Genomic DNA, 9,872 nt, shown 5'->3' on the forward strand with positions numbered 1-9,872 from the left:
TCTCCGGTGAAGCCGGAATTCTAATGGCTATACGCCAGCCCTTATTTCATGCACACAAAACTCCTCGCCGGAGGTGTCGGTATTCTAGAGGCTTATTTCAGCCAACCCTGACCACATGCAGACATGACCACATGCAGATATGACCACAAAGTAGCAAAGCTCATGACATAGTTTGATACTAGCGCATGGCCGTGCGGCCATGCAAAACTTTTATAGCTGTAGCAGACAAGGACCTTCCTAGTGGTCCAATAGGAGCCGCTACAGGACCTGAGCGTGTGACCCCAGACCTCCAATGGAAGGTCGACCTTTGGGCATGCTCAGAAGAGGAAAAGCAGGACCTAGTCCCAGGAGCATCTGCCCGCCGAAGAATAGTGCTAGTTACAATGGCTGAGCCTGGAAGATCAGTAGTAACCATGTGCACATTATCTGCCTGAGCCAGACGCTGAGACCGACGTCTCCGCTGAGCCGGTTCCACTGTGGCTGGAGGAGAATGGGAGACTGCAGCGGACATGGTTCGAGATTCCCCCTGTGCAGCGGCGGGAACTCAACATTTAACATCTAGTATATGAGTTTCACCTTTTGTATTGAAGAACTGATATAAATTAACTTTGTGATTATTTTCTAACTTTGTGAGATGCACTTATATATACTGTAAATATATATATATATATGTGTGTGTGCTGAGTCACTCAGACGCACGGCTGAGTGGTGCAGCAGGTAAATAGGTAGGGGCTCCAGCTCATGGGCCTCATTACGGCCTCATAACTGCCGCTATAGGCAGTACGCCTATATACCTCACTGTGGGAGTAGTTGTCATTTTTTTGAGTTAATAGATTTAGGCTTTTCTTTGAGTGTGGAAGTATGAGGGAGGAGAAGTAGCTCATAAGAGGAGAAAAAAACTTATTTATATGATAACATATATTAAAGTTTCTTAAATCTACTTATGCTTGTACTTTTTATTCAAAGTTGGTTGAACATAGAGTTCCAATTTAAAAGAATAGCTTTATTTAAAGTGAGCAGAACACATTTGATGTCTACAAGGAATCGATTTTACAATGCTGCTCCTTTTCAGATGTGACAAAAGCTAATTATTGCTTATGGATGAATCTGACAACATACATTTAATGAATGCTCTGCTGTACATATTTCCTCTGATGGAGGTTTGCAGCTCTTGTGGATATAATAGCAATTATATCCAATTATTGACAGCCAGGGCACAATGATGAGAAGCTGTCATGTCTCTCAGATAGGAACAATTTTAACTGAAAGTTAGGAGGGAAAATAGCTAGCTGCTGTGACGCCAATATAAAAATGTATTTGTCATGAGATTAAACTTCTGGACAATAAAAGTGGTCATAGAATAACTCCGACTGAATAAATATTCAGACGAAGTTGACATTTTACTGGCTCTTGGTCTTATTTATGATGAGCCCGACCGTGTTTCTCTGGCTGAGTCCAACTTACGTCAGCTGGAGCAGGTAGACCAGGCAGTGGAAGAGTATTACTCTGAGTTTTGTAGGTGGTTTGCGGAAACTAGGTGGAATGACCCTGCGCTCCTTAGTCAGTTTTTCCAGGGGCAGGGTTCTGTATGAGACCCCAGTTTCCCTGAAGGCGGCCATATCTCTAGCTATCTGAGTGGACGTCAGAGATATAGAGAGACACCTCTATTTTTGGGGTGTTAAGGGTCAATGGAACCTAAGTCTGAGTCTACCGAGGAACTCATGCAGTTGAAGGGGATTACTCGTTTTAACAGTCCTCCTGCGCAAAGAGAGAGTATGTTTTTTCTGTGGTAAGAAAGGTCATTTTGTCGGTACTTGTCCATCTATACATAATCGCAAACAGCTGCCGGAAAACTAAGGAGCTCTGGTTGTGGAGAGGTTAACAACCTAGGTGTACATATTTCCTCTGTGGGTAGGTCACAATTCTTTTTATTGCCGAAATCCATTTTGGCAAAAATAAGGTGGTTGTTTCAGCCTTTTTAGATTGTGGGGTTGTAATCTGATTGACACCTGGTTCATTTAGGACCAGGGTCTCAATCCAAACAAATTGTCTACATTTAACCTATCTAACCTCGCTATTGAATCTGCACCCTTGTGCCAGGGGTTTTTGCTCAGGTTATTTGAGGGTTATGTCTACAGGTGGGAGACATGCACTAAAAATCAATCTATTGATCTATGCTAGAGGGCTTACCTTCTCCTGTGATCCTCGGACTGTCTTGGCTGACGTTGCACAATCCTGTGGTGGACTGGCTGACTCGGGAGGTAGTAAGGTGGAGCGAGTACTGTCAAAGACATTGCTTGGGCACCCGTTTACCCGGGGCTGATACCCAGTCCCTGCCAGAATACCTGTCTGATTTTTAGGATGTGTTCTCAGAACAGGGGTATCAGGAACTTCCTCCTCATCATCCTTATGATTGCGCTATTAATTTAATTTCTGAGGCCAAATTGTCCAAGAGCAGGGTGTATAGTATTTCAGGTCCGGAGAGGCAGGCCATGAAGGACTATATCTTAGAAAACCTGGCTAAGGGTCATATCGGACCTTCCTCATCTCCCATTGCAGCAAGGTTTTTTTTGTTAAGAAAAAAGATGGGGGGTTATGCCCCTGCCTAGATTTCTAAATCTAAAGTGAACTATATTGGATCACGGTTGAGGATCCTTATCCTCTCCCTCTCATTCTGGACCTCTTTAACCAGACCATCAGAGCTAAATGGTTTTCTATACTGAACCTTAGGGGAGCACATAATCTCATCCGTATAAAGGAGGGGCATAAGTGGTAGACTGCTTTAATACACTGGAGGGACACTATGAAAATCTCCTTATGCCATTTTGAGTTGACTAATGCGCTTGCCATTTTTCAGCACTTTGGAAATGACAATTTTTGATGTCTGGCAGCTAAATTTATGGTACTCTATCTGGTTGACATTGATTTAATTGCCTGACCTCAAGTCACATCAGGTGCATGTCAGGTAGGTCTTACTCAGGGACAATAAATTATATGTCAAAACAGAGAAATGGATGTTTTCGGTTCAGGAGATCCCTTTTCTGGGATATTTCTTATCGTCCACCCGTTTTCACATGGATCTGATGAAAGTCCGGGAGGTACTGGATTGGGTTTGTCCTGAAGACTTAAAAGTTTTACAAAGGTTTTTAGGGCGCGAAAATTATTCCCATAAGTTCATCAAGAACTTTTCGGTAGTGGTCAAACTACTGAAGGATATGACCAGAAAAGGGATGGACTTTTTTAAATGGTCCAGTCTGGCCAGTGGGGCATTTGCTACTTTAAAGAGATGTTTTGCTTCTGTGCTGATTCTTATACAGCCTGACGTCACTCAGCCATTCATTGTAGAGGTTGACACATCAGAGGTGGGGTTTGGGGCTGTAATGCTGCAATGTTCATCTCCAAATAAATGTGCATGCTTCTTCAAGAAACTGTCATCCGTCGAGAGAAACTATGACATTGGTAAAGGGAACTCTTGGCAATAAAGTTGGCCTTTGAGGAATGGCGTAATGTTTTTGAAGGGACAGTTCATCAGGTTATGGTAATTACCTGTCAGGAAAATCTTCTGTATTTGGAATTTGCCAAATGTCTGACACCTAAACAGGTAAGATGGTCATTGTTTTATACCAGATTCAACTTTCTTGTGACTTATAGGCCGGGTGATAAGAACATCTAGTTGTTTCCAGGGAGAGGAAGTAATTGCGTGCCGGTTCCTATATTCCAGAAAGGTGTAGTTATTGTTACTATTTGTTCTGATCTTGAGAAAGAGGTCATAGATGCTCAGGAAGATGCCCCTGCTGCTTGTTCTTCAGACAAAACTGTTCATCCCTGTGAACCTGCATCTGAAACTTTTGAATGAACCTCAAGATTTAGTCCTGGCTGGACATCCTGGTAGTAAAGCCATCACAGATCTTCTTACTCATCGTTTTTTATGGCCTAGGGTGCACCACGATATTTGAAACTATGTTGCTGTCTGCAGAACTTGTGCGCATTCTAAGACCCAAACATACTCGTCCGTCCTGGGCTCTTCAACCTTTGGCGATTCCCTGTAGACCATGGACTTTTTTTGTCTGTAGATTTTCTCACTGTTCAACCCATATCAGCAGGGAGCACTGTAATATCAGTTGTGGTGGATATAGTCAGAAAGATGGCTCATTTCATTGCGCACCTGCTTTACCAAATACCAAGATTTTGGTGTCAATTTTTTTTAAAGAAATCATGAAATTATATGGAATTCCATCTAATATTGTTTCCAACAAGGGGTTCGATTTATTTCCAAATTTTGGAAAGCATTTTGTGGTTGCTTAGGGATTCATCTTTCATTTGCATCCACCTTTCATCCACAGTCTAATGGGCAAGCTAAAAGAGTGAAACAGAATCTTGAGACATATCTTAGGTGCTTTGTGTCCAAGAATCAGGAGGACTGGGTTTCTTATATACCTCTACTGTAGCTGAGTTAGCTATGAATAACCGTTATCATGAATCTACTGGCAAGTCCCCATTCTTCAGGTATATGATTTTCATTCACAATTCTGCTCCTTCAATAGGAATCTTTCTTCCAGAGTACCTGAAGAGGAAGTTTTCTTCATCCATTAGATCAGTGTGGCAAGGTTTTCTTAATAATTTGAGACAGATGGGGTCCAAATATAAGATTATGGCAGATCGGAGATGATTGATGGGTCCAGACCAGTGTGTTGGTGATTTGGTGTGGTTGTCTTGCTTCTACACTGGATTTTTCCTTTTCGCTGTCCTCGACAAACATTAAGTTGAAGGTTCCTTCTTGCAAACTGGGACCCATAAGATAGTTGCTGTTTTAAAAACTATAGCGTTTCGCTTGCTCTGTAACACACTTTTAAGATTCATAATGCGTTTTACTGATCACTTCTCAAAAAATATATTGCTTCCTCTGAACCATGTCTACCACCACCTTCGCCAGTCATTGTTGATATTAATCTGGAATTCCAGATAGCAAAGATTATCAATTCTCACTTGGCATGCCGGTCTCCTTCAATATTTGGTTCATTGGAAGAGTTATGGTCCTTAGGAGAGAATGTGGGTACCAGTGTCCTACGTTCATGTGATCTTGTTGGTCTGGTATTTTCAGACTTCACATCCAAATAAACCTGGTTCTGAGATTCCAGAGAACCCTCTTAGGAAGGGTGGTACTGTTACGGGGATACCACCACAAAGAGTGGCCCGAAGATCACAGCATCTAGTTATGCAGCGCCCCAGGGTCCTGGTCATTGCAGTAATGTCATTCTTCCACCAGGGGAAGTGATATTACGTCTGAAGGCAATTAGGGAGATCTCTTTACCAGGTATCACAAACCACACAACACACTTCACACTCCAGTCCACCAGGGGGAGCTATGCTATTTAGTAGGGCACTCCTCACAATTAGGTAAAACTGGTGGCCTGGATAGGAAGTTAGGCAGAAGCTGACTGGGCTTCACCCAGGCAGCACCTGTCAGGCAGACAGGGGAAAGGAGGAACATCAAACAGCTGCAGACAGAGAGGTCCCTGACAGGTTTGGGATCCTGTCAGAGGTCTAGCCAGAAGGCCACGGAGCTGCGCCTGCCCACGTGCAGAAGCATCCTAAGAAAGAACACAAAGGGAATTGCATTGCTGAGAGTGAGAAACTAAGTCATAGCGAAAGGAGAGGAAACAACAAGGAGTTCTGCCCTCTAAAAGGCTGCCTCCTTCTGAGGCGCAGAAGCCGGTAGCCAGAATAGAGAGCAATCGTCTCCAAGCTTTGCTTCAGAGACTTGCAGGATAGTTAATTCCACATTGGCTGCCCGACCTTATACCCAGGAGGCACGGTGGCAACTTGTGGGGGCTGGGGCGTCATAGGGTCCCTGTAAAAAGCCTCAGGCCATCAGTCATAGGGGTTTGTCCTATCCTTACCATCAGGGGGACAGAGAGAAAGAGAAATAACATCTAGAACATCAACAACAGTTGTGAGGACCTCACCGAGAACGTCAGCAGGGAGGGACTACAACACTCAGGTGCTAGAGGAAGACTACTGGTTTCCACCTGGACAAGGGGACTTTGGATTTGCCTTCAGACTGGCCGGACCCTGCCTACCCTGTGATCTGGTGCTCTGGGCTGTGGACGCTGAAGCCTTCAGTAAAGATAAAGAGGCTGCAACCTTGTGTCCTCATTCTTCACTGCGCCTCACACCATCCACTATCTACACCTCTGGGAAGCCCTGGGGACATACTTCACTTGTGGGAAGGTATACCATCTAGCTGCCATAACATCACCCCAGCGGACCCCTAAGCAGCGTCGGTCACCCTGACCGAATACCACAGGTGGCGTCATGAACATTTTCCTTTAAAGACCTTTCCCCCATATTAATACGGACATCCCTTGGGCCACGGACCAGGTCAGCTACCATGATATCCCCCTTGAGAACCAAAGGACCCAGTACCGAGTAACCCCTATCCCTGGGGGGCGATCCAACTTTAGCGTCACGAACAGGATCTACTTAAGCCTGAAAATTGGGCCATGTGCGCCTAAGAAATGTGCCAGAATCGTATTTGAACTGTGATTTGCTTAAAGACTGTGTATTGCCATTTACCGCCAAAATTCCCACCAAAACCGCCGCCATTATAGCGTCACGAGGAGCGCAGGAGAAGAAGGGCAGGCCAACATGGGAGGAGACTACCAAAACGGCGCCAGAAGTGATGACCGCCCTCTCCGACTACTTCTACGAGATGACGACGTGCCCAGCACCCAAGGAGCTCCGCCGCCAGAAAATGGAGGAGCAGCGGGCATGTGTTGCCGAAGGTCCAGAAGCAGAGATGGCGACCGGCGGGTACTTAAACAACGACGAAGTGACCCAGGATCATCCCAAGCGACCGGAGGTGAACCCGAACTCGCCGCTGCTGGGGCGAGCGGACTTCTTGGATCCGCAGGTGGAGGAGCTGAGCCATCAACTCCCGAATGCCGAGCTGACAGCAGTGAAGAAATCTAAGTCGGAGCTGTGCAGGAAAATCGCACTGGAAGAACCGCGGTCCGAGCAGCAGCAAACTCCAGTGTCCTTGTCAGCGGAGCGGATCGACATCGGTGGAACCACATCAGACGCAGGTACAGAAAACGCCACTGCCCCACCGACCGATCCTGCTCCAGTGACCGCTCCCCACCCAGACCATGACCAACGACCAGCCGCCGCTCCAGTCCCAGCGACTTCCCGTGCCACTGACAAGACACCATTCCCGGGCCTAGCGGACGAGGGCATACCGGTGGATGTGAGCTCAGAGGGGGTGATCTTCCGCTGGGATGCCCCGAGGGGCGGAGTGAGCGGGTCCTATATTGCAATGCTCACCTGGGAGGAGTATAAACAATGCCTGCTCTCCCACTGGAAAACCCAAAAGGAAACGGAACAGAATGCCCAACGTAAAGTACAGAATCATAAAACCAAACGCTGCAATAGGAACACAGCGAAGCAAGGGACAGTATTAGCCTTTTACCCGAAAAGGGGTTGGGGCTTTATACAGGAGCCAGGACTGCAAACCGAAATCTTTGTCACTAGCTATAACGTAGAAGCCCAGTTCCGCGACGGACACCCTAATTGAAACTTGTGCAGAGGGGACCATGTAACCTACACCCGCAATTGGAGTGAGCAAGGTTGGTACGCTAAGAATGTTAAGCGATGCGAACCTGCAGTAGTGCCACCTTCGGCCACGACTAAGACTAACGACATTACCCCTCTAGTCTCTGAACTAGCGGGTCCCAACACTACCACCACTGTGTGTATCATTTCTACTACTGAATCCTCTACTAAAACTGACATCTGTACCCAGACCACTAATGACTTGACCACATCTGAGAGACAAGCTCGTGACGTTGCTACAGCATCAGATGAGAACTCGGATACCAACCTTCCCAGGCCAGGAAGTGTTCCTTACCGACTGATGCCTTGCAACCTACTATAAAAGAACACTGACAAGATTGTAAATAGTTGACTGTTCATCCTTTGCTGCTTTACAAGTACTGAACTCGTCTAGGGTTAACTATTAAAGGGATCCCCTACTTAAAGGGATCCTATGTTTTTGCACAAGTTTTCTTATTTCTTTTACCAAAGAACTGCAGAATCATGGACTGTGCATGATCACAAACTGTCCACTGTGAATAGTTTGCACCTTCTTAAAGGTGCTTCCTCCTGGTTTTACAAAAGGAGGCTTTTATAGAGACTGCCTCTTAACAGAAACTGCTGTTAAACTTGCTGTAAAAATAACTTTGCTTTACAGACCTGAAGAAAAACCCATTGGTGTGGCAGAATTCCGGGTCAGGATTACACGTCTTGTAGCCCACCTAAGACCAACGTTGGGGGTTCGTCACGGGTCCCTCGCTCACGTCACCTTTAAATTGACTTGACTGCAGATGATGTGATTATGTTGCACTACCTCAGAAGAGACTTGAGTTTACCCTTAAAGGGAATGATGAATTGTTGCACCTTGATAAGGAGTTAATATAATAGATAGTAAGTTAATGTAATAAAGATAAAAAGTAGATACCGTATATACTCGAGTATAAGCCGAGATTTTCAGCCCAAATTTTAGGGCTGAAAGTGCCCCCCTCGGCTTATACTCGAGTCACGGTAGCGGTGGGGTCAGCAGGTGAGGGGGTGAGGGCGCTGAGGCATACTTACCTAGTCCCAGCGATCCTCGCGCTGTCCCTGCCGTCCCACGGGCTTCGGCGCTGCAGCTTCTTCCTCTCTTCAGCGGTCACGTGGGACCGCTCATTACAGAAATGAATAAGCGGCTCCACCTCCCATAGGGGCGGAGCCGCTTATTCATTTCTCTAATCAGCGGTGCCGGTGACCGCTGATAGAGAAAGAAGCTGCAGCGCCGAAGACAGGAGGGGACAGCGCGAGGATCGCCAGGACCAGGTGAGTATGTTATATTCACCTGTCCTCGTTCCAGCCGCCGGGCGCCGATCCATCTTCCCGGCCGGCGCCTCCATCTTCCCGGCGTCTGCGCTCTCTGACTGATCAGGCAGAGGGCGCGATGACGCATATAGTGTGCGCGGCGCCCTCTGCCTGATCAGTCAGAGCAGAGACGCCGGGAAGATGGAGGCGCCGGAACGAGACGCTGGGAGCTGCAATCAAGGGAGGTGAGTATGTGTTTTTTTTTTTTTTATTGCAGCAGTAGCAGCGGCAGCACAGATTAATGTGGAGCATCTATGGGGCACAGTGAACGGTGCAGAGCACCGTATAAGGCACAGCTAGGGGGCACAATGAACGGTGCAGAGCACCGTATATGGCACATCTATGGGGCACAGTGAACGGTGCAGAGCACCGTATAAGGCACAGCTAGGGGGCACAGTGAACGGTGCAGAGCACCATATATGGCACAGCTAGGGGGCACAATGAACGGTGCAGAGCACCGTATAAGGCACAGCTAGGGGGCACAATGAACGGTGCAGAGCACTGTATATGGCACATCTATGGGGCACAGTGAACGGTGCAGAGCACCGTATATGGCACAGCTAGGGGGCACAATGAACGGTGCAGAGCACCGTATATGGCACAGCTATGGGGCACAGTGAACGGTGCAGAGCACTGTATATGGCACATCTATGGGGCACAGTGAACGGTGCAGAGCACTGTATATGGCACAGCTAGGGGGCACAATGAACGGTGCAGAGCACCGTATAAGGCACAGCTAGGGGGCACAATGAACGGTGCAGAGCACTGTATATGGCACATCTATGGGGCACAGTGAACGGTGCAGAGCACCGTATAAGGCACAGCTAGGGGGCACAGTGAACGGTGCAGAGCACCGTATAAGGCACAGCTAGGGGGCACAGTGAACGGTGCAGAGCACCGTATAAGGCACAGCTAGGGGGCACAGTGAACGGTGCAGAGCACTG

Source organism: Ranitomeya imitator, chromosome 1, assembly GCF_032444005.1.
Source record: "Ranitomeya imitator isolate aRanImi1 chromosome 1, aRanImi1.pri, whole genome shotgun sequence".
Taxonomy (NCBI): Eukaryota; Metazoa; Chordata; class Amphibia; order Anura; family Dendrobatidae; genus Ranitomeya; species Ranitomeya imitator.